This window comes from Triturus cristatus, chromosome 10, assembly GCF_964204655.1.
Source record: "Triturus cristatus chromosome 10, aTriCri1.1, whole genome shotgun sequence".
NCBI classification, from domain to species: domain Eukaryota; kingdom Metazoa; phylum Chordata; class Amphibia; order Caudata; family Salamandridae; genus Triturus; species Triturus cristatus.
The window spans coordinates 420,778,531-420,804,641 of record NC_140593.1 but is presented as its reverse complement, the minus strand read 5'-3'; the positions used below and the strand labels follow the sequence as shown (position 1 = coordinate 420,804,641).

The 26,111-nt window shown below is 45.3% G+C and overlaps 1 pseudogene; it reads right to left on the bottom strand.

Moving 5' to 3' along the window:
• The window catches only part of LOC146789554 (mitochondrial import inner membrane translocase subunit Tim29 pseudogene), a 136,314-nt pseudogene extending 115,005 nt beyond the window's left edge, over positions 1-21,309 (bottom strand).
• Positions 21,310-26,111: the final 4,802 nt, after the last annotated feature.

The following is a 26,111-nucleotide window of genomic DNA, read 5'->3' as shown; positions in this document are numbered from 1 at the left end:
TGTCCAGAAGCACACTCTTATCACACAGCCAGCTGCTTCTCCTGTACAGTCATGCTTACTATTCAGGACTGTGTGGTGTTTCAGATAGCAGTGAGTAACGCTAATACATTCAACATCACCAAGGCTCATTTCCTTTGCTGTAGTGTAGTCACTCACCCAGGTTACACATGCTCATGGTCTCAAAAAGCTGTTTGGACATGTGGTCTTTTCTGCTTCTCAAAACTATAAGGAAAATGTGTCAGACTGTTACAGTAATTATCACTTGCAAAACCACAGTAGTAAATGTGCTTTCAAATTGCCAATCAAATATCGTTTTCTGCCTAGAATCACACCATGAGTCTGTGTGCACACAGGAATTGTTGTCAGAGATTTAATTTGTGTTAAACTGGTTCTTTTAGACTTGCATTCGTAGGAAAGGGGCAGCTTGTTTTTTTGAACTGTGATGGTTAGCATTCAGCCCAAAATAATATGTCACAAATGAGAGGCCAATGCTAACACATTTGAAATCAACATGGTAGATTTTCCTTCCACTCCTGCAATGGGTGAGGTAGTTCCTACATGTTCAAAACTCCAATTAACCCTTACCACACATGTACTCTTACATACATTTCTCCAGTGATCAGGCAGTTGTGCAAGCGTCCATGCAGATCTCTCTTGCACCTGACAATACACAGTCTCCAGAAGCACACTCTTAGCACACAGCCAGCAGCTTCTCCTGCACTGTCATGCTTACTATTCAGCACTGTGTGGTGTTTCAGATAGCAGTGAGTAACACTAATAAATTCAACATCACCAAGGCTCATTGCCTTTGCTGTAATGTAGTCACTCACCCAGGTTACACATGCTTATGGTCTGAAGTAGCTGTTAGGACATGTGGTCTTTTCTGCTTCTCAAAACTATAAGGAAAATGTGTGAGGCTGTTACAGTAATTATCACTTGCAATATCACAGTAGTAAATGTGCTTTCAAATTGCCAATCAAATATCGTTTTCTGCCTAGAATCACACCATGAGTCTGTGTGCACACAGGAATTGTTGTCAGAGATTTAATTCGTGTTACTCTGGTTCTTTTAGACTTGCATTCGTAGGAAAGGGGCAGCTTGTTTTCTTGAACTGTGATGGTTAGCATTCAGCCCAAAATTAATATGTCACAAATGAGAGGCCAATGCTAACACATTTGAAATCAACATGGTAGATTTTCCTTCCACTCCTGCAACGGGTGATGTAGTTCCTACATGTTCAAAACTCCTATTAACCTTTACCATACATGTTCTCTTACATACATCTCTCCAGTGTTTATGCAGTTGTGCAAGCGTCCATGCAGATCTCTCTTGCACCTGACAATACACAGTCTCCAGAAGCACACTCTTAACAGAGAGCCAGCTGCTTCTCCTGCACTGTCATGCTTACTATTCAGCACTGTGTGGTGTTTCAGATAGCAGTTAGTAACGCTAATACATTCAACATCACCAAGGCTCATTTCCTTTGCTGTAGTGTAGTCACTCACCCAGGTTACACATGCTCATGGTCTCAAAAAGCTGTTTGGACATGTGGTCTTTTCTGCTTCTCAAAACTATAAGGAAAATGTGTCAGACTGTTACAGTAATTATCACTTGCAAAACCACAGTAGTAAATGTGCTTTCAAATTGCCAATCAAATATCGTTTTCTGCCTAGAATCACACCATGAGTCTGTGTGCACACAGGAATTGTTGTCAGAGATTTAATTTGTGTTACTCTGGTTCTTTTAGACTTGCATTCGTAGGAAAGGGGCAGCTTGTTTTTTTGAACTGTGAGGGTTAGCATTCAGCCCAAAATAATATGTCACAAATGAGAAGCCAATGCTAACACATTTGAAATCAACATGGTAGATTTTCCTTCCACTCCTGCAATGGGTGAGGTAGTTCCTACATGTTCAAAACTCCAATTAACCCTTACCACACATGTACTCTTACATACATTTCTCCAGTGATCAGGCAGTTGTGCAAGCGCCCATGCAGATCTCTCTTGCACCTGACAATACACAGTCTCCAGAAGCACACTCTTAGCACACAGCCAGCAGCTTCTCCTTCACTGTTATGCTTACTATTCAGCACTCTGTGGTGTTTCAGATAGCAGTGAGTAACACTAATACATTCAACATCAACAAGACTCATTGCCTTTGCTGTAATGTAGTCACTCACCCAGATTACACATGCTTATGGTCTGAAGTAGCTGTTAGGACATGTGGTCTTTTCTGCTTCTCAAAACTATAAGGAAAATGTGTCAGGCTGTTACAGTAATTATCACTTGCAATATCACAGTAGTAAATGTGCTTTCAAATTGCCAATCAAATATCGTTTTCTGCCTAGAATCACACCATGAGTCTGTGTGCACACAGGAATTGTTGTCAGAGATTTAATTTGTGTTACTCTGGTTCTTTTAGACTTGCATTCGTAGGAAAGGGGCAGCTTGTTTTCTTGAACTGTGATGGTTAGCATTCAGCCCACATTAATATGTCACAAAAGAGAGGCCAATGCTAACACATTTCAAATCAACATGGTAGATTTTCCTTCCACTCCTGCAATGGGTGAGGTAGTTCCTACATGTTCAAAACTCCTATTAACCCTTACCACACATGTAGTCTTACATTCATCTCTCCAGTGTTTATGCAGTTGTGCAAGCGTCCATGCAGATCTCTCTTGCACCTGACAATACACAGTCTCCAGAAGCACACTCTTAACAGAGAGCCAGCTGCTTCTCCTGCACTGTCATGCTTACTATTTAGCACTGTGTGGTGTTTCAGATAGCAGTGAGTAACGCTAATACATTCAACATCACCAAGGCTCATTTCCTTTGCTGTAGTGTAGTCACTCACCCAGGTTACACATGCTCATGGTCTCAAAATGCTGTTTGGACATGTGGTCTTTTCTGCTTCTCAAAACTATAAGGAAAATGTGTCAGACCGTTACAGTAATTATCACTTGCAAAACCACAGTAGTAAATGTGCTTTCAAATTGCCAATCAAATATCGTTTTCTGCCTAGAATCACACCATGAGTCTGTGTGCACACAGGAATTGTTGTCAGAGATTTAATTCGTGTTACTCTGGTTCTTTTAGACTTGCATTCGTAGGAAAGGGGCAGCTTGTTTTCTTGAACTGTGATGGTTAGCATTCAGCCCAAATTAATATGTCACAAATGAGAGGCCAATGCTAACACATTTGAAATAAACATGGTAGATTTTCCTTTCACTCCTGCAATGGGTGAGGTAGTTCCTACATGTTCAAAACTCCTATTAACCCTTACCGCACATGTAGTTTACATACATCTCTCCAGTGTTTATGCAGTTGTGCAAGCGTCCATGCAGATCTCTCTTGCACCTGACAATACAGAGTCTCCAGAAGCACACTCTTAACATAGAGCCAGCTGCTTCTCCTGCACTGTCATGCTTACTATTTAGCACTGTGTGGTGTTTCAGATAGCAGTGAGTAACGCTAATACATTCAACATCACCAAGGCTCATTTCCTTTGCTCTAGTCTAATCGCTCATCCAGGTTACACATGCTCATGGTCTCAAAAAGCTGTTAGGACATGTGGTCTTTTCTGCTTCTGAAAACTATAAGGAAAATGTGTCAGGCTGTTATAGTAATTATCACTTGCAATATCACAGTAGTAAATGTGCTTTCAAATTGCCAATCAAATATCGTTTTCTGCCTAGAATCACACCATGAGTCTGTGTGCGCACAGGAATTGTTGTCAGACATTTAATTTGTGTTACTCTGGTTCTTTTAGACTTGCATTCGTAGGAAAGGGGCAGCTTGTTTTCTTGAACTGTGATGGTTAGCATTCAGCCCAAATTAATATGTCACAAATGAGAGGCCAATGCTAACACATTTGAAATCAACATGGTAGATTTTCCTTCCACTCCTGCAACGGGTGATGTAGTTCCTACATGTTCAAAACTCCTATTAACCTTTACCATACATGTTCTCTTACATACATCTCTCCAGTGTTTATGCAGTTGTACAAGCGTCCATGCAGATCTCTCTTGCACCTGACAATACACAGTCTCCAGAAGCACACTCTTAGCAGAGAGCCAGTTGCTTCTCCTGTACAGTCATGGTTACTATTCAGGACTGTGTGGTGTTTCAGATAGCAGTGAGTAACGCTAATACATTCAACATCAACAAGGCTCATTTCCTTTGCTGTAGTGTAGTCACTCACCCAGGTTACACATGCTTATGGTCTCAAGTAGCTGTTAGGATATGTGGTCTTTTCTGCTTCTCAAAACTATAAGGAAAATGTGTCAGGCTGTTACAGTAATTATCACTTGCAAAACCACAGTAGTAAATGTGCTTTCAAATTGCCAATCAAATATCGTTTTCTGCCTAGAATCACACCATGAGTCTGTGTGCACACAGGAATTGTTGTCAGACATATAATTCGTGTTACTCTGATTCTTTTAGACTTGCATTCGTAGGAAAGAGGTAGCTTGTTTTCTTGAACTGTGATGGTTAGAATTCAGCCCAAATTAATATGTCACAAATGAGAGGCCAATGCTAACACATTTGAAATTAACATGGTAGATTTTCCTTCCACTCCTGCAATGTGTGAGGTAGTTCCTACATGTTCAAAACTCCTATTAACCCTTACCACACATGTAGTCTTACATACATCTCTCCAGTGTTTATGCAGTTGTGCAAGCGTCCATGCAGATCTCTCTTGCACCTCACAATACACAGTCTCCAGAAGCACACTCTTATCACACAGCCAGCTGCTTCTCCTGTACAGTCATGCTTACTATTCAGGACTGTGTGGTGTTTCAGATAGCAGTGAGTAACGCTAATACATTCAACATCACCAAGGCTCATTTCCTTTGCTGTAGTGTAGTCACTCACCCAGGTTACACATGCTTATGTTCTCAAGTAGCTGTTAGGACATGTGGTCTTTTCTGCTTCTCCAAACTATAAGGAAAATGTGTTAGGCTGTAACAGTAATTATCACTTGCAAAACCACAGTAGTAAATGTGCTTTCAAATTGCCAATCAAATATCGTTTTCTGCCTAGAATCACAACATGAGTCTGTGTGCACATAGGAATTGTTGTCAGAGATTTAATTTGTGTTGGTGTGGTTCTGTAAGAGTTGCATTCGTAGGAAAGGGGCAGTAAATTTGATAGGATTTGAAAAGCTCAAAAAAAATATAGTAATATATTTAAATTACATAATGGTATTTTTTTATTAGTTTCTTTCAGGTATTGCTGAACAACACTGAAATAAATTAAACATGCCTATAAAATCAAGAAAGAGAAAAGAACAGCAAAAACATCTATATTTGAAGACAACTGGACAACCCAAATTAGTTGAAGAACCTCGTGTTGGAAAAAAGAAAAAGTCTTCTGGTAAGCAGACTAAGGATTTTTTTTTTAAATATCTTCAAACAATGAAAAAATATAAAAAATGTATCCACTGCAAATAGTGTTACAAGTAGAAAACAACAAAACAAGAGTAAGACAATAGTAAATGCTAATGTACAATCAGAAGCAATAAAGAGTGACTTAAGAAGAAAAACAGAATTTAAAAACATTCATAGAAAAATGTTTCAGAGAAGAGTGATGTCCAATTTGCTAAAGGATGTGAAAGCAAAATTTTAAAAGAGAAAGAAACATATTGAATCAATTGTTGCTAAGGCTTTGGAATTAAAAAGAAAACTATTCATTTTAATTTTGAACAGGATCCGTACATTAGATAAAATGGTCAATGTAATGATGCCACAAAGCAAAAGGAAAAGAGTAGTGAAAAAAATAACTTTTGTAAAGTGTTCTTAGGAGAATGGATGCATAGTTCAAGTACTGAACAATTTTTTAATGAAGAGAGTTATCTTCAAAGTAATAGTTTGCTGCATGCAGTTGACACCAGAGGTCGTGCGTATGAAGTGAAAAATGGTTGTGTAATGGAAAAGGAGAAAATGGTTCCAAGAAATGAGGAAGAAGTGTTAGCTGATGAGCTTATGGGGAGACGTCCTAAAGCCCCAGTGTACGCTTGGAATTGTAGTAGTATTTGTACTGTACGACAAGAATCTATTGATAAATTACGTGAGTTTCTAAGAGAATATACTAAAAAAAGTGTAAAACAGAAAATTAAGTTGCTTCAAAGACTAGATCCATGCAGAGTGAGAGAGAATACTGGTTTGCAAGGACAGTCTCTGGCTTGTCTTTCTAGGAAAGTTTGTCAAAGTGTTTTTCACCATTTTAGGATGCTGGCAGTACATCATACTGAAATGAGAAAGTTTGTGAGAAGATTGTATTTTGCTAAAAGTCCAGCACTAAAGTTAAATGAGTTGAATAGGGTTCTGTTCCATGGATCTGTATCAGATGTAGAGAAAGTTACTGATGAAATTCAGTTTTGTTACTTTGGTCCAGAACAAGAAAGTGCAGAAAATGACACAGTTATTGAAAAAAATGTGGAAGAGAATGTAGAACCCACTGTTAGTAAAAATTTTGAAGATCAAATGACAAAATTTACTATCATCTCTAATGAAAGACCAAATATTACTTGTATTTGTTGCCGGAGAAGCCATTATAAAAGTCAAACAAGGAATGTTGATCTCTATAAAAAAGTGAAAAAGAAAATAATTATGAGTGGAAGGATTTTGCTACATATTTGTTTCTGGAAAATTGTTTTGATTTGGGTGAAGATCAGCATATTTGTAAATACTGTTATAACAAGTTAGAAGAAAATAAAATGCAAGCTAGAGCTGTACATAATATTTTAGAATTGGTTGATATTCCTGTAGAACTTAGTGATTTAAATACGTATGAGTCTATACTCATTCAATGTGTCCATCCTTTTCAGACTATAGTTCGTATGGAGCCCAAAACCGGTAAATTACCTCCTTCAGATTTACAAAGAGGTTTAAAAGAAAGAGTTGTCTATTTGCCGTTAGATTTGAAAAAAAATATTGAAACAATTGATGCAGATAGTTTGGAAACTGAACCGTTAGTTATTCTGGTTAATGGTGTACCTACAAAGAATAAGACAATTTGGCAGGAGCTAGTAGATGTACGAAAAGTACAAAGAGCAAATTTATATTTGAAAAGAAACAATAAATGGTATGAATCAATTGATATGGATGAAGATGAAGAAGTTTTACTAGAAGACACAGGAATACCAACTGGGCACATTGAAAAAGTGGACAAGTCAAAAGAAGAAGAAATTTATGAACATTTCAGCATACATCCTCTTCATTCTAAAGAAGTTATGGCAAACACTATTGATCTGTTTCAGATGAAAAAAGCAAAAGGAACTCCCGTGAGTGTATGGGAGGAGAGCTTGGAAGCTCGATGTTTTCCCCAGCTGTTTCCTACAGGAAAAGGAGAACGATATGATGAACGTCCAGTACAGATTCCTGCTTCTGAGTATCGGACAACAAGATTATATGCAGAAGATCCAAGATTTCATCAAAGTATTCCTTATTTGTTCCATCTTTTATTTGAAAGTGACTTGTCTGCACTATCTTATGCAGTAAATCACATTTTAAAAAGTGGAGTACATCTACATATTGTGTCTGCAAAGGATTTTATGAACAAAGTGCAACAGCGAGATGATCATTTGGAATCACAATTAATGAATCTGATGGCTTGTCAGCGTGGAACTAATGAAAATTGGTACCGATGCCATGGAGAATTGAAATGTATGTTACGGAATTTAGGAACTCCTACATGGTTCCTTACCCTAAGCTGTGCTGAGTACGCTTGGGATGATTTACTGGATTTTCTTCAAGAGGCAAATTCAAATATTGAAAATATCCAATACAAGACAGCAGGAGAATTGTGCTTATTGGATCCGGTTAATGTTTGCAGATATTTCAATCATAGATTTGAGGCTATGATGTCCTTCATCCGCAATAAAAAAAATCCACCTCTTGGAGAAGTTGTGGATTTCTTTTGGAGAAAAGAGTACCAAGCAAGAGATGCTCCTCATATTCATATGCTGTTGTGGATCAAGGATGCCCCAAAATTTGGAACAGATTCTGATGATGCAGTTTTAAGTTTCATTGAAGAATATGCAACATGTGCTATACCTAAAAGCACAGAAGAGAAAAACTTAAAAGAGCAAGTTTTACGTTTCCAAAGTCATCGGTGTGAAAAATACTGTCGGCGAAAGATTCTGGAGTGCCTTATAAGAACCTAGTAAATGGCATACTATGTACCTAGGGCATGGGTACCTCAGAGGCCTACCAGGGGCTGCAGCATGTATTATGCCACCCCTGGGAAGCACTCCAAAATGACACCACAGGTCTGCTACTGCAACCTGGGTAAGGGTGTGCTTGCACCCCTTACTGTGGTATAGGCTACCTATATCACTACCTTATACAGACACATATAAACCTATAAGCCACTCCTATGGCAGGCCTTGGCAATCCTGAAGGCAGAGTGCTTGGTTTTATGTGAGAGGGTGCCCAAGCATGAGCTGAGCCCCTCTGCAGCATTCGGAAATACTTCCTTATGCCTGTTCTGTGATACAGCCATACCATATTCTCCTAAGTGCATCATAACCTTGCGGTAAATGCTAACTTTGGAATTTCTGCATCAAAACATGTCGTGTTTGGTGTCAAACGCTTTGGAATACTACCCCCCCACCAGTTCTGGCGGGGGGGGGGTAGCTTTCCACCCTTCTAGAGGGAGAGGCATGTTCACACTGGCTAAACCCGGTTAAATCCTTTCAAAGCCCTGGCATCACAAAATGGATGCCACTGCCACAGACACGGGTCTGGCCTCCTGCTGCTGGGGGAAACTCTGGCAGGAGAGGCCTGAACAATAGGTTTCCTGTCACAGGGAGGTGGAACCACCTCCCCAGACAGGCTGATGTGTATTGGGGCAGGGTGGGTGCATTCACAGAATGCTTTTGAGACGCTGCCTGGGGCACACAAGGTGTCCCTGTGCATAGCCCAGTTCAAACCGGTTGCAGGGGCACTCAGCCCCTGCTCTGGCGAGAAACTGGACAAAGGGGAAGGGGTGTGCCACCCCCACCTCAGGCCCACCCATAGGTGGGGCTTTAGAGTTAGTCCATGCCCTAAACTTAGTATAAGTATAGGAATCCAGTCTCTAGGACTTTAGATTACCCTGGACGAACCTCTGAAACATATATCCTGGACCTTCGACTTTCTATCTCGACTAGAAGACAAAAGAAATCTCCCATTGGGTCAAAGAGTGACTCTCCTGCTTGGCAGGCACCAAAGAAGCAACTGACCGGTCTGCATTGCTGAAGCTCCCGCCGGACGCCGAAGTCTTTGCATCACCAGAGGTGGATTTCCAGAGTTTGCCGAGGCTACCCTGAGTCCACACCAAAGCTGAGGCCCGTGGTTATCGTGGGTGACGTGGAGCCGTGACCCCTGGACACCGTGAACTTTTGCAGCAACATCATCTTCCTGGTCTTTTACAAAGTTGTGCTTTGGGCTCACAGTAGCCCCTGCCTTGAGCATCTCCAGCACCAAAGATTTCTGTCCTCCACTCAACGAGTGACCTGTGGGACAGTTTCCAGTGCGACCGCTCGAGGTTCCTTTGCGATCGCTAGCCCATTGTCTAGTAGGTCCCCACGAAGGCAACTCCTCTTGCGATTAGACTTTCCTGGTTGCTCCAGATGTGCCCTGACTTAACCTCACTGGGTGAGTCCCCCAGACCTTGCTGGTCTGAACCGACATACTTTCTCTGTTTCCAAGTGACTTACCGTTGCCAAGGCTTGTTGGGTCCAATCTGGTCGCCGACACTGCTGCACCTGACAGACTTCGTGGGACAAATCGAATCCAGCTCCTGGTCATCATCGGTGCCTCCTGGACCTCGTGGCTGAAGAGTCAAGACACCCATCAACTCACCTGAAGCACCCGACATCTGTGGGCATTGGTCCATCCTGCCCTTGGTCACTGGTAAGTGACCCAGACTCTGTCCCCTCTGCTTTCAGGTTCCTTCAATCCTAGAAGCAGGCTTGGATCGCTTCGGACACTTCTCCTCTTCCCAGAAGCAGCACTTCTTCGCCAGCTTCCATTGAAATCGACGACGCAACCCAACACCAAAAGACACCTATGCACCCGGCTTCCCTGGGTGAGGTAACACGAGTTCTCTGGTGCTCCCGTGGGTGCTAGCCCTAGAACTTCCTAAGTCCAAAAGTGTTTGGTCCTGACTCGATTCTAAGTGTTCCTAATCTTTGAAGTTCCAACCGCGACATTGCCCATAGAAGCTAACGGGAACCCGCGGTTGTGTTTACACACTGCACAGGGACCCCGAGGGTCCCCTGTGTCACTACCTTGGGTGGTTCCTTGGGGTCCCAGCGATTCTACAGGCTCTACGCCTTGTGTCTAGTTCAGCCGTGGTTCTTAAACCACTTTATTGGTATATGGTTTGGCACGCCCCTAGAGCCCAAAAGTGCATTTGTGCTATTACTGTTGATTGCTAACTTGTAAATTAAGTACTTCGAAATCCAGTCTCATAAAGAGACTAGAGGGGTGTGTTTTATCTTAAATACATATATTTTAAATATATACCTGGTGTGGTTGCCCTTTCATTTAATCATTCAAGAGGTTATAGACAGGTAAAACAAGCTGCTTTTCATTCTTTCAAGACTTAGCCTGAAGGCTACTCTCCATACCTACCACTAGGATAGCTTTCAATAAACGTTGTCTTAAACCTATTCACCATAAGGGGTTGTTTGGACTGGTACAAGGTGCCCCTATAATTAGTAGACAGCATATACCAGGGCAACTTCTCACACCCTTATGCACCTCTGTGTGATGTGCTACTCATCTTCCGTTCCAGCGCTGAGGCTCACCAAGCTCCCCTCATGTACCTCGTGTGATATGACACTCATCTTGTGTTCCAGTGCTGAGACTCTCACACAGCTCTCCTCATGCACCTCATGTGTGATATGCCACTCATCTTCCGTTCCAGCGCTGAGGCACACACAGCTCCCCTCATGCACCTCATGTGTGATGTGCCTCTCATCTTGTGTTCCAGCGCTAAGGCTCCCACAGCTCCCCTCATGTACCTCATGTGTGATGTGCGACTCATCTTATGTTCCAGCGCTGAGGCTTTCGCACAGCTACCCTCATGCACCTCATGTGTGATGTGCCACTCATCTTGTGTTCCAGCGCTGAGTCTCTCGCACAGCTCCCCTCACGCGCCTCATGTGTGATGTGCCACTCATCTTCCGTTCCAACGCTGAGACTCTCACACAGCTCCCCTCATGCAACTTATGTGTGATGTGCTACATATCTTCTGTTCCAGCGCTGAGGCTCACACAGCTCCCCTCATGCCCCTCATGTGTGATGTGCTGCTCAGCTTCGGTTCCAGCGCTGAGGCTCACACAGCTCTCATCATGCAACTCATGTGCGATGTTCCACTCATCTTGTGTTCAAGCGTTGAGGCTCACACAGCTCCCCTCATGTACCTCATGTGTGATGTGCCACTCATCTTGTCTTCCAGCGCTGAGGCGCAACGTACAGCTCCCCTTATGCACCTCATGTGTGATGTGCTCCTCATCTTCTGTTCAAGCACTAAGACTCTCAAACAGCTCCCCTCATGCACCTCATGTGTGATGTGCTACTCATCTTCTGGTCCAGCTCTGAGGCTCACACAGCTCCTTCAAGGCAGCTCATGTGCGATGTGCCACTCATCTTCAGTTCCAGCCCTGAGACTCTCACACAGCTCCCCTCATGCACCTCATGCCTAATGTGCTCCTCATCTTCCGTTATAGCGCTGAGACTCTCACACAGCTCCCCTCATGCACCTCATCTGTGATGTGCTACTCATCTTCTGTTCCAGCGCCGAGACTCACGCAGCTCCCCTCATGTACCTCATGTGTGATGTGCACCTTATCTTCTGTTCCAGCGCTAACTCTCACAAAGCTCCCCTCATGCACCTCATGTGTGATGTGCCACTCATCTTCCGGTCCAGCGCTGAGGCTCACACAGCTCCTTCAAGGCAGCTCATGTGCGATGTGCCACTCATCTTGAGTTCCAGCGCTGAGACATTCACACAGCTCCCCTCATGCACCTCGTGTGATGTACCACTCATCTTCCGTTCCAGCACTGAGGCTCTCACACAGCCCCCTTTAGGCACCACATGTGTGATGTGCTACTCATCTTCCATTCCAGCACTGAGACTCTCACACAGCTCTCCTCATGCACCTCATGTGTGATGTGCCACTCATCTTGTGTTCCAGCGCTGAGGCTCACACAGCTCCTCTCATGGACCTCATTTGTGATGTGCCACTCATCCAGTGTTCCAGCGCTGAGGCTCACACAGCTTCCCTCATGTACCTCATGTGTGATGTGCCACTTGTAGGAGAGTAGGATCTGCTTCACATGGGTACCCCCACTTTTTGCTGGTGTTACACTGTTTTTCGACCTTAGTCTGGCTGTGGCCCTGCTAATCAGGACCACAGCCTAGCTGCTTCCTCTCTAAAATGGTTTCCATGTACATTAGGTACATATCTCATTGGATTCTGGAGTGCCTTATAAGCCCCTATTATATGGTATACTATGTACCTAGGGCATAGGTACCACAGAGGCCTATCAGGGGCTGCAGCATGTATTGTGCACCCCTGGGAAGCACTCCAAAATGGCACGACAGGTCTGCTACTGCAGCCTGGGTAAGGGTGTGCTTGCACCCTTTACAGTGGTATAGGCTACCTATATCCACACATATATAAAGACACATATAAACCTATAAGCCACTCCTATGGCAGTCCTTGACAATCCTGAAGGCAGAGTGCTTGGTTTTGTGTGAGAGGGTGCCCAAGCATGAGCTGAGCCCCTCTGCAGCTTTCGGAAATACTTCCTTATGGCTGTTCTGTGATACAGCCATACCATATACTCTTAAGTGCATTATAACCTCGCGGTAAATGCTAACTTTGGAATGGCTGCATCAAAACATGTGTTTGGTGTCAAACGCTTTGGAATACTACCCCCCCCGCCAGTTCTGGCAGGGGGGGGGGTAGCATTCCACCCTTCTAGAGGGAGAGACATGTTCACACTGGTCAAACCCGGTATGACTTTCCTGATCCCTGGCATCACAAAATGGATGCCTCTGCCAAAGACACGAGTCTGGCCTCCTGCTGCTGACCGAAACTCCGGCAGGGGAGGCCTGGACAATAGGTTTCCTGTCGAAGGGAGGTGTGAACACCTCTCCAGACAGGCAGATGTGTATTGGGGCAGGCCGGGAGCACTCTGTGGTGCTTTGAAGTCCTGCACTGGGGGCATGTTTGCTGTCCCTGTGCATAGCCCAGTTCAAACCGGTTGCAGGGGCTACCTGCCCCTGCTCTGGTGCGAAACTGGACAAAGGAAATGGGTGTAACCACCCCTCTTTCCAAGCCCACCCATAGGTGGGGCCTTAGAGTTAGTCCATCCCCTAAACTTGGTATAAGTATAGGAATCCAGTCCCTAGGACTTTAGATTACCCTGGACGAAGCTCTGCAACATATATCCTGGACCTTCGACGTTCTACTTTAACTAGAATATTTAAGAAATCTCCCTTGCGGTCAAGGAGTGATTCCCCTGCTTGGCAGGCACCCAAGAAGCAACTGACTGGTCTGCATCGCTGTAGCTCCCGCCGGACGCCGAAGTGGAACCGTGGCCCCTGGACACCGTGAACTTTTGCAGTAACAGCATCTTCCTGGGCTTCCTCGAAGTTGTGCTTTGGGCTCCCAGTAGCCCCAGCCTTGAGCACCTCCTGCACCGAAGATTGCTGGCCTCCACTCCAAGAGTGACCCGTGGGCCAGTTTCAAGTGCAACCGCTCGAGGCTCCTTCGCGATCACTAGCCCGTTGGCTAACAATTCCCACGAGGGCAACTCCTTTTCTACTTGGGCTTTCCTCGTTGCTCCAGGCGTGCCCTGACTTACCCTTGCTGGGTGGGTCCCTCAGACCTTGCTGGTCTACACCGCAGTCCTTTCTCTGAATTCCAGTGACTTGCCGTTGCCAAGGCTTGTTGGGTCGAATCTGGTTGCTGACACCGCAGCACTCGACACATCTTGTGGGACAGCTAGAATCCGGCTAGTGGACTTCGTTGATGCCTCCGGGACCGCGTGGCTGAAGAGTCAAGACACCCATCAACTCACCTGAAACACCCAACATCTGTGAGCATTGGTCCATCCTGCCCTCGGTCACTGGCAAGTGACCCAGACTCTGTCCCCTCTGCTTTCAGGTTCCTTCCATCCTAGATCCAGGCTTGGATCTCTTCGGGCACTTCTCCTCTTCACGGCAGCAGCAGTTTTTTGCAGGCTCCTATTGAAATCAACGACGCGACCCGACACCAAAAGACACCTATGCACCCGGCTTCCCTGGGTGAGGTAACTCGAGCCCTCCGGTGCTCATCTGGGTGCTAGCCCTAGAACTTCTTAAGTCCAAAAGGGTTTAGTCCTGACTCGATTAGAAGTGTCCCTAATCTTTAAATTTCCAACCGCGACATTACCCATAGAAGATAACGGGAACCCGCGGTTGTTTTCTAACACTGCATAGAGTCCCCGTGGGTCCCCTGTGTCACTACCTTGGGTAGTTCCTTGGGGTCCCAGCGATTCTCCAGGCTATAGGCCTAGTGTCTATTCCAGTCGTGGTTCTTATACCACTTTTATGGTATATGGTTTGGTACGCCCCTAGGGCCCAAACGTGTACTTGTGCTATTCCTGATAATTGCTGACTTGTAAACAAAGTACTTTGAACTCTAGTCTCATAAAAAGACTAGAGGTCTTATCTTAAATACATATATTTTGAATATATACCTGGCGTGGTTGTCTTTTCATTTGATCATTCAAGAGATTATAGACTGGTAAAACAAGCTGCTTTACATTCCTTCAAGACTTAGCCTGAAGGCTGCTCTCCTTAGAGAACACTAGGATAGCTTTCAATAAAGTTTTTCTTTAACCTATCACCATAAGGGGTTGTTTGGACTGATACAAGGTGCCCACTAGAACTAGTGGACAGCATATATCAGGCCACCTTATCACATTGGTGGCAGCGATAGGATTCCAGCTTGCTATTGTTTTACCAGATAATCTCAATTGAATTGATCAACTGAAAACCACTAAAGGTATCTTCGGTACATATAATATCAAGTTTAGCTACAGCAAGTTCTACTGAACTTAGAGTTGTGTGTTAAGGGATAGCACATCCTTTCTACAACTCAAGAGAGTTTAGTAGGCCACACTAGTGTAGGTAGGGCAATACACTACACCACATTAGTAATGTCTAGCCAGCCAGAAACCAGTGGGTCCCTACCAGGAACCAGTGAGCTCCTTCCCTATAAATATGAGGATCTCTCGTTTGCTCAGCTTAGGGCCTTATGTTCCATTAGGAAGCTAAAGACAGGCAAAAGTCCATCCACCCAGCATCTAATAAAAATACTTAAGCTGGATGATATCACAGGGCCTAGTGGGTCTGATGATGTAGACAGTGTGAGTGGGGCGGTACCTGAGGGTGGGTCTAGGGGGTGAAAACTCCCCCGACCCTACCTCTTATGCTGACCAGACTAGTGACAATGACCAGACTCTGGTGAACACAGATCTCCTGGATGGGGAGGATGACAATAATGCCACTTTCTTTATTCCTCCAGGTCGGCCTGACAACAGGGCTTGAAGGGATAGATCTCTGTCAAGGGGATCTATCCAGTCTAACTCCTCTATAGGAACCTCTGTTTCTTCTCACAGAGGGAAGAAAACCTCCCAGGAGAGGAGATAGAGACTGCTGAAGTATGAGCAAGACAACTCAACTTCAACCTCATAAAGCAGCAGATGGCCCTAGCTAGGGAAGCCCTAGAGCTCTACATAGCTAGTAAAAAGGAGGGACTATAGTCCCTTGGTGGCAGCAATTTCCCTAGAGATAGGGAGAGGTCTTATGACCATGGAAACCTAAGTAAGATTGTCCCTCCCTACCAGAGTGGGGATGACATCCAGAAATGGATAACTGCCTTGGAGAGGGCTTGTAAAGTACAGAAGGTCTCTCAAGGTCAGTGCGCAGAAATCTTATGGCTCTCCTTTGCAGACAAAGGTAGATACAAGCTCCTCACTGTAAGTGAAGAGGATGCTGATGATTACAAAGTCTTGCAAAGTGCACTAATAGATGGGTTTGGTCTAACCACTGAACAATACAGGTTACAGTTCAGAGATTCCCAAAAAGCACAAAATCAAGACTGGGTTGACTTTGTTGACTGTGCTGCTAAGGCTCTGGAAGGTTGGTTATTGGGCAGTAAAGTGTGTGCCTTCAAAGAATTGTACAATCTGATAATGAGGGAGCAGATTCTTAATAACTGTCAAAATCAGCTGCTGCACCAGTACCTGATAGACTCTGATCTGACCTCTCCCCAAGAATCGGGAAAGAAGGCAGACACATGGGTCAGAACCAGGGTGAGGAGAAGGTACAGAACCAAGGTGGTGACCCAAAGAAGCAAGATTCCAAAAGCTCTGACAAGGGCGGGGACAAGGGTAAAGGCCAGAAGTCTTCTCAAGGGCCCCAAAAATCTTCTTCAGGTGAGGATTCACAGTCAGGAAAGGGTAAAGGCCAAAAGAAACCTTGGTGCATCATCTGTAAACAGAAAACTCACTGGACTAGTGACTGCACCAAGGCCAAAGAAAATACTCCAGCCCCCACCAATGCCCCTAAGGCACCTGCTCCCCCTAGTGCAGTTACAATTGGTGGTGGGAATTCACAGAATAAGGGTGTAGTAGGGTTGACCCTGGGTTCTGAGATGGACTCTGGCCTAGTCAGAGTACCAACTCAGGCTGTGCTTGTCAGTGATGGGGGCAATGATATGTCCCCCTTTGTGAGTCCAAGTAACTTGGGCAAATACAGACAGCAGCCTTTAATTAATGGAGCAGAAGCTTGAGCATTCAGAGACACAGAAGCAAGTGTCGCAATGGTGGCAAATAATCTTGTGGATCCTGGGCAGATTATACTTGGTGAAATGTACCAAGTGACCAATGCTAGCAATGCCAGAACAAACCATTCTCTGGCAGTTGTTAACTTCTCCTGGGGAGGGGTAACTGGCCTTAAGAAGGTTGTGGTAAGTGCAGACCTACCAGTACAGTGCTTGCTTGGCAATGATCTAGAGACTTCAGCGTGGGCTGAAGTGGAGCTCAGGACACATGCAGAAATGTTAGGGATCCCTGCACATGTCTTTGCTGTGACCAGGTCACAGGCAAAAATGTCTAAGACTGGACAGGCCCTGGATTCTGAAATAATGGACCAAGTGCCTCACAAGAGGAGGAGCAGTAGGGTTAAGGCAGAGCCTTCCCACCTGTCTCAAAATGCTGCTCAGTCTCCTCAGGGAGATGATCTCGAGCCTGAAGAAGGAACTGTCCCAGAGGAGCTTGAACCTGACCAGAGTTCTTGGGGACAGGGGGCTCTTCCAGGACTGATCTGAGCCAGGAGCAGAAAACATGCCCCTCTCTTGCAACCCTCTGACAGCAAGCTGCTGATGAGGCTGCTGAGAATGCTAGTGGCACCCATAAAGTTTATTGGGATGATGGACTCCTATATTCAGAGAGTAGAGACCCCAAGCCTGGTGCATCCAGGAGGTTGGTTATACCTCTGAAGTTTATGGGTTTCTTGTTGACACTAGCCCATGATATTCCCCTAGCAGGACACCTAGGCCAGAACAAGACTTGGGACAGAATTGTTCCTCACTTTCACTGGCCTCACATGTCTGAAGACACCAAGGAGTTTTGTCGCTCCTGTGTAACCGTCCAAGTCAGTGGCAAAGCAGGTGGCCCTACAAATGACCCCCTGATACCACTACCTGTGGTGGGGGTTCCCTTTGAAAGGTTGGGATTGGCATTGTTGGTCCCATGGATCCCCAAACAGCATCTGGGCACATATTTATACTGGTGGTAGTGAATCATGCCACCAGGTATTCAGAAGCAATTCCCCTAAGGACCACTACTGCACCAGTAGTGGCAAGAGCTCTCTTGAGTGTGTTCTCAAGAGTAGGCTTTCTTAAGGAGGTAGTATCTGACAGGGATGCAAACTTAATGTCTAGTTACTTGACTGCTATGTGTAAGGAGTGTGGAGTGAACTACAAGTTCACCACACCCTATCACCCACAATGCAATGGTTTAGTTGAGAGACTCAACAAAACCTTAAAGGGCATGAGCAGAGGACTCCCAGAGAAGCTTAGGCGAAAATGGGACCTGTTCTTTCCCTGCCTTTTATTTGCATACAGGGAGGTGCCTCAAAAGGGGAATGGTTACAGCCCATTTGAACTTTTGTTTGGACACCCTGTCAGGGGTCCATTGTGTTTGGTGAAGGAAGGATGGAGTTACCTCTCAAGCCCCCAAAGCAAGACATAGTGGACTATGTACTTGGTCTCCGCTCCAGGATGGCTGAGTACATGTAAAAGGAAAACAAAAACCTTGAGGCTAGCCAGGAACTGTGCTGACTGTTTGCCAGCCAGGACACAAAGTGTGGGTGTTGGAGCCTGTGGCCCCAGCAGCCCTCCAGGACAAATGGAGTGGCCCCAATACAATTGTTGAACAAAAAGGGGAGGTTACCTACTTCGTAGACCTTGGAACCCCTAGGATTCCCCACAGGGTACTTCATGTCAACAGACTAAAACCATATGTTGACAGGGCAAACATGGGCTTGCTCATGCTACTGATGAAGGACAGGAGGATGAGAGTGACCCATTCCCTGACCTGCTTTCTCAGAACCCCGATGATGGGTCAGTTGATGATGTCCTTGGCAGGCAGCCTCACTGCCCAGCAGCAAACTGACTGCAGAAACCTTCTCAGCCAGTTTAGACATATGTTTTCTCTGACTTCAAGTTAGACCATCTGGTGCACTCATGAAGTAAACACTGGGGACAGTCTACCTGTGAGGAATATGATCTACAGGCAACCTGACCATGTCAGGGACTGCATAAGGACAGAAGTCCAAAAGATGTTGGATCTGGGTGTGATTGAACCCTCAGTTAGCCCTTGGGCTAGCCCAGTAGTCCTGGTACCTAAAGCTCACACCAGTGGTGGAAAAAAGAGAGATGAGGTTTTGTGTAGACCACAGGGGTCTCAATGCAGTCACTAGGACTGATGCCCATCCCCAGGGCAGATGAGCTAATAGATACTTTGGCGTCAGCCAAGTTTCTAAACACATTTGAACTGACAGCTGGCTACTGGCAAATCAGACTAGCTGTTGATTCAAAGCCAAATACAGCATTTTCTACCCCTAGTGGGCACTATCAGTTTGTAGTAATGCCCTTTGGTTTGAAGAATGCACCTGCCACTTTCCAAAGGTTGGTGAAGCAAGTCCGTAAAGGCCTGGACGACTTTAGTGCAGCGTATCTAGATGATATTGCTGTCTTTAGCTCCACCTGGGAGAATCACCTGGTCCACCTGAGGAATGTTTTGGAGGCCCTGCAAAATCAGGCCTAACTATCAAGGCTACTAAGTGCCAGATAGGGCAGAGTCAGGTTGTGTTCCTGGGCCACCTTGTAGGTGGAGGCCAGGTTCAACCATTACAGAGCAAAATCCAAACCATAATGGAATGGCTTGCTCCAACTACCCAGACTCAGGTGAGAGCCTTCTTAGGCCTGACTGGGTACTATAGGAGATTTGTCATGGGGTATGGATCAATAGTGACACCCCTGAATGGCTTAACTTCTAAAAAGATCCCCAAAAAGGTTTAGTTGACAGCTAGCTGTCAAAAGGCATTTCCTGACCTGAAGCAGGCCATGTGCACTGCTCACATTCTGCAGAGTCCTGACTACTCCAAGAAGTTCATTGTCCAAACAGATGCATCTGAATTGGGGGTAGGGGCTGTACTGTCACAATTGAATGAAGAAGGTCAGGATCAGCCAGTAGCTTTCATAAGCAGAAGGCTGACCCCTAGAGAGAAACGTTGGTCAGCCATTGAGAGGGAGGCCTTTGCTGTGGTTTGAGCTCTGAAGAAGTTGAGGCCATATTTGTTTGGTACTCACTTCCTTGTTCAGACAGACCATAAGCCCCTCTTATGGCTAAAACAAATGAAGGGTAAAAACTCCAAACTGCTTAGGTGGTTCATTTCCCTTCAGGGGATGGACTTTACATTGGAACATAGACCTGGGAGTAACCATGCCAATGCAGATGGACTCTCTAGGTATTTCCACTTAGAACATGAAGACTCAACTGCTAAAGGTTAGTTTAATGTCCCTGCATTTGGGGGGGGGGGGGGGTTTGTGTAGGAGAGTATGATCTGCTTCACATGGGTACCCCCACTTTTTGCTGGTGTTTCACTGTTTTTCAACCTTAGTCTCGTTGTGGCCCTGCTAATCAGGACCACAGCCTAGCTGCTTCCTCTCTAAAATGGTTTGCATGTACAATAGGTACATATCTAATTGGATTCTAGAGTGCCTTATAAGCCCCTAGTATATGGTATACTATGTACATAGGGCATAGGTACCTCAGAGGCCTACCAGGGGCTGAAGCATGTATTATACCACCCCTGGGAAGCACTCCAAAATGGCACCACAGGCCTGCTACTGCAGCCTGGGTAAAGGTGAGAGAGTCCATCTGCATTGGCATGGATACTCCCAGGTCTGTGTTCCACTGTAAAGTCCATCCCCTGTAGGGAAATGGACCATCTAAGCAGTTTGGGGTTTTCACCCTTCATTTTTTTTTATTTTTTTTTTTTATCCTCATATGACCTCCTTAGATACAACGACCTCTCAACCTGTACCGCCCTTGTCGCTTTTAACTAAGGGGTATAGACTCAGCTGATGGTACAATGTAAATTAAACACCAATAGTTCGATCTAAGAAATTCCAAAACAACCCCACATCTGCTCTGTCCCTATTCTGATTGACCTTTTGGTCCAAGTCTCTAAAGTATCGTACCGCATTCCACCAGACGCTCCAAGTAGGGGGGTTAGCTTGGCGCCAAAGCTTGCAGATCTCCCTTTGTGCCAAAAGAACAAGATAAAATAACAGTTTGCTCTAGAGCCCCGGGGGCCCCAACAACCCATCAGGCTTCAATATATTGCCAAAAATGATAAGAGATGGGCTTACCTCAACCTCCATGTCCAGCACATCAGACAAGGTCTTACCCACACTGCCCCAGAAATCTTGCATCGAGGGGCAGGCCACAAAGATATGATCATCATCCGCATCCGGGGCTCCGCATCTCGTGCACTTAGCCTCTTCGCCATCCTTTATTTTGGCAAGCTTCGCTGGTGACCAGTATATCCTGTGCAGTGTGAAGAAATGGTTCTTCCTAAGTGCAGCAGATTTAATAAATGGATTTAAAATTTCCAAAGATACTTGCCTTAAATTTTCTAGATCTTCACTCGGCAAGCACCTCTCACAGACCAAGTATGGACTCTCCATTTTTAGGTCTCGCCTGGCGAACGCAGCATGAAGCGCTGTCGCCAGCGAGAGCTATTGTTGCTGACTTGCCTCGGAAGTGGGACAGGAGATGGGCAGGCGCAGGCTTTTGGTGGATTTGAGTTGGTGTACACGCTTACAGCCACGCGGCGTGCACATCTCCTGTCCCCCTTCCCTCGCAAGCCAGCATGCAGTTTCACTTTCGTCCTCACCAGCCTCCTGTAATTTTTTTTTTAAATGCGCTCGCGCGCTCCAAGCGCGGCGAGCTTTAAATGTACAACATGCAATTTATCTGAAAGCTTCCATGTCAATTGCAAGCATAACAAAGCCGTGGCTGGTAACACGCTATCCTTTAAACTGCAATTGATTTAATTACAAGTGAGAGAATGACGCACGAAGGGAAAAAAAACGCGTGCAAATACTGAAACGCAGCATACTCACTTTATAGTGCACCATACCACCCCCTGAGCTGCCAGACCCCACCTCGGCTACTACCGCTTTCGCCACCGTGCTCGTATGTTCAGTGTTTGTTGCCACGCATCGCCTCAGCTACCGCTTTGCCAGCGTTTGCGCATGCGTAAGCCACTGCCTCACTCACACCTGCGGCTCTAAAGAGAAGGCGGAGGAGTAAATTGACAAACTAGACCACATACTACTAAATAGCCAAACGGGTGTGACGGCCATATTGGATGTAGCTTTACTTGTTTAAGTTTCCAGCTGGAATATTTTCTGCACACAAGCCATGAATTCCTCGGCTCCGCGGCGTTTGAAGCTTTGTGCTGAATTAGTAATGTTTTTTTTATAGCTTTTTCAAGAACAAAAATGTGTAGTGTGTAGTGTCGACATTTATCTCTGTGAATTGTCATGTGTACAATTACACAAGATGCATACGGGATGCGAGGTCCAGGTTGTGTGTTTGCTCTGGCAGGTATCGGGGATGTATAAATAGAGGGTGGTGAAATTACACAACACGCTGCCTTTTTGCAAACTGAAGAGGCCTTCGAATACTTTAAAATATGCGCCCACTGAGTCAGCCTTTCTCCTCTAAATGTGAAAGTCTCGGGGTTCACTGCAGCCAGTCGAAACTCCACCATTTTTAAATAAATCACACATCAACACACACATACGCACGGACACGCACACAATGGTGCAAACACGCGCGCACAGACACATACAGAGAAACACACTCGCACGCATATAGACACACACACATGCACACAATAGCATGCATACTCACATAAACGCAGGCACGTGCGAGCACACACACACACACACACACACACGAACATACATGTTTTGCAAAAACACTCCCACAGAAAATGATAAACACCCACAGGCACCCATTCACACGGAAACAGTAACAAACACACACACGCACGCGCCCACAGATTCACACAAACACTTCAACAAACATATGTCCCTTCAACATTTTCTAACAAAGACTGACTGAGACACACTGACCTTCCCAGAAGAAATGCACGTGAAAACGGATAGGCACGCACAAGGACACAACACACAAAGACACACTGCCAGGCACATAGGCTCAAGCGCACACGCACACGCACACACGCACACATGCCCAGCTGCCTCACCCCCGACTCCATGAACAACTTATCCCTGGCTATCATGTTTCCGACCCATCCTCTTGTTACTAGGAAGTGCATTTCTATCTACAACACATCCTGAAAGGTCCCTGTGACATGATGCAGCTGGCGTCACTGTTAGCATGTGTGGGTGTGTGTCAATGTCCTACCACTCATGCCTCCAAGGTCACCAGGTCCTGTGTATGTTACCCACCTGTGAGCCACTGCTCTTATGTAATTATTGCCCAGCTCTGCTGGTACAAGGCTTCTAGACAATATACACAACCAAACACAAGGCACACACCACACCCCGGCCAGCTCTAGGCCAAACCGTGACATTGTGAACACACAGCTCTAACCCTCTTATTTCAAAGTGCTGCAGAACAGCACCACATATCTCTTTGTAGCGCCAAATGAACGTCCTCCGTTTAGTGAGCTGTTTGATCTGACGTGATTTATATATTTATATGTGTTTGTATTATTACACAGCTGCCCTCTCACCTTGCACCACACTTACAGTGCACGCTCACCTGTCACAGAGAAGAACGTGAAAGACCCTATTAATGAAAGACTGGAAGAAAATAGGATGAGCTGGGGGTGAGGGGGGTCTGCAGTTACCTGCTCCCAAAGGAGAGCATAAAAGCCCCCCCCCCCACTAACACTACAAACCAGGACGCCGCTGGCGTAACGGACCTTGAGGGGGGCCTCCCTGCAAGGCACCTGGGGGGGCTCTGGGCTCAACCAGGAGCCCTGCAGCCAGAGTGCTGTGCGGGGGGGTCCCCCCTGGAGCTTGGAGCCCCCCCCGCACCGCGGGGGCTGCGGGGGCCTGTGTTACGCCCCTGCAGGATGCCCCACCACACCCAATGTCGCAGAGTCTGGGTAGAAAGGGTCGCAGCCACTCGTTTAAAGGGGACATCACTTTAGCCCCCCTCGTCCTCAGAGCCATGTTTCTTCTGAGCTTTGAGTCCTTGAAAGTAGGAGAGACTGGAGTCTTCACTTGGATAACAAGTAGTTGCAATGCAATAGGTCTCGCATTTACGCAAGTTTCAGCTATTGACGTTGCAAATAACAATGCCTTTCATTTTTGTTTTCGTTTTTAAAAATAAATAAAACCCATTGTCATTTACAATGGCAAAAGCTTAAACCTGTTTAATCTGCTGCCGCAAGAAGATGTTGGTACCACCGGCCTACTCCTTTTTTTTTTGCCATTAAATCTTGCAACTCATCTTCCATGGAGGTATCTTCGGGGATTAACCTGCATTTGCTCTTACATCATGAAGAGATTTGGTAAAATTTAAATCTAGAAAGAGCTCCACTGGCAAGGTTCCACCAAACTTCCCAAGGGTAACAGATATTCCCATCCATTATATCCTTCCAGTATAGAACTCCAGCCTCCTTTAATGGCTGTGATAGAGTGTCCGAGAGGCATTCCGGAGTTCTTGGCGAGTCCCACACTGGAGCCCAATCACTGTAGTACGACAGTCCTAAGCTAGCCCGACACTCCGTCCATAGCTTAGCCGCCATATATAGAGTCTTAAGCCTAATCTTTTTAAAGTATTTGGGAGGTCCGAATTTGTACATAAAACCCACCTCATCCAAATCCGAAAGCATGGCTTTAAACATACTACCAATCAGGGAGCTATCTGGTTTCAATAATAACACCCTGCAATTTTTTAGTTGATATGCCCAACAATATAACTGGAGGTCCGGTAAACCCAGCCCTCCCTTAGCCAATTTTCGCCTTAGCTTCTTCCAGGATAGCCTGATCCCTTTGCTTGCTGAAATAAACGGGGAGATCTTTCCCTGTATTTTCAGAAGAGCTGTTTTGTCAAATTCCAGGGGGATCTTATTAAAAAGGTAGGATATTTAGGAAGGACCCAAATTTTAATCAAATTAGCTCTCCCATAATGGGATAACGGTAGAATCTGCCATCTCTTCAGTAAAGACTCCACCTCCCTCAAAACTTTATCTAGGGTTGTTTTGGGGATCTTCCCTATATCCTGAGTTACTATCACTCCCAAATACCTTAGCTCTTTAGAAAGCCTTACCCCCTGTGCTGGGGTATTCCAAGCCATAATCTCGGTCTTGTCACCTTTGACTTGATATCCTGACACTTTCCCGAAAGACTGTACTTCAGCCATTAGCTCAGAAAGTGTAGGATTATCATTAGAGGAAAATAGAATAAGATCGTCTGCATATATTGCTACCTTCCTAGTAAACCCATTAATCTTAAAAGGGGAGATATTGTCGTTCTGCCTTAAACTCTGAGCCAGGGGCTCGATATACAGCTCAAAGAGGATGGGAGATAATGGGCACCCTTGCCTTGTACCACGCTGTATTGTGACCTCCCTAAAATTGGCTCCAAAACCAAAACCAAAAGCCTTTAAAGTATTATTTAGATAGTACCAGTTAACTTGGTCAAAGGCTTTTGCAGCGTCGACCGTGATAATAGATAGGGGTGACCCTAATGTTGTTGCTATATAAACCAGGTCCAGCATTTGTCTACCCGGTAAAAATCCCTTTTGATCTTGATGGATAATTGACCCCACTATCTTGCTAAGCCGAGCATTTAATACACCTGCAAAGATCTTATAATCAAAATTTAGTAGCGATATGGGGCAATAGGATTGACACTGAGTTGAATCCTTACCCGCTTCAAGATTAGGGAGATAGCCTCATTCCAAGAACCTGGCAGAGGTGAACTCCCTCTGAGGATCTTGTTAAACAGACCCAACCAGATCGGGATAATTTCACCAGCTATTAACCTATAAACCTCCATTGGAATTGCATCGGGACCCGCTGCTTTCCCTTTCTTAGTTTTATTTAAAATGACACGTATTTCACCCTCCTCTATATCTTGGGTCAGAATTGCTTGGCAGGCTGAATCCAATTTCGGTAGTTGTTTTTTGGACAGCCACTGATCAATAACCTCATCCCTGACCGTTAGCTCCTCGCTATACAGACTTTGAAAAAACTCCACAAATGTTTTCTCAATATCCCTTTTTTCCTCCACCACTTTAGCTCCTACCTTGATCTTATTGATGAAGTTACGGGACCTGTCAGATCTACTTTTCGTAGCGAGTAATTTGCCACAATTCTCCCCCCTATCAAAATCACTCAGCTTACTTGCCTCACACTTTTGGAGCATTATTGCTTTGGTTTTAAGCCTAAACTTCATCTGTAGATCCTCTACCCTAGCTGCGAGCGTTTTTTTCTCCACAT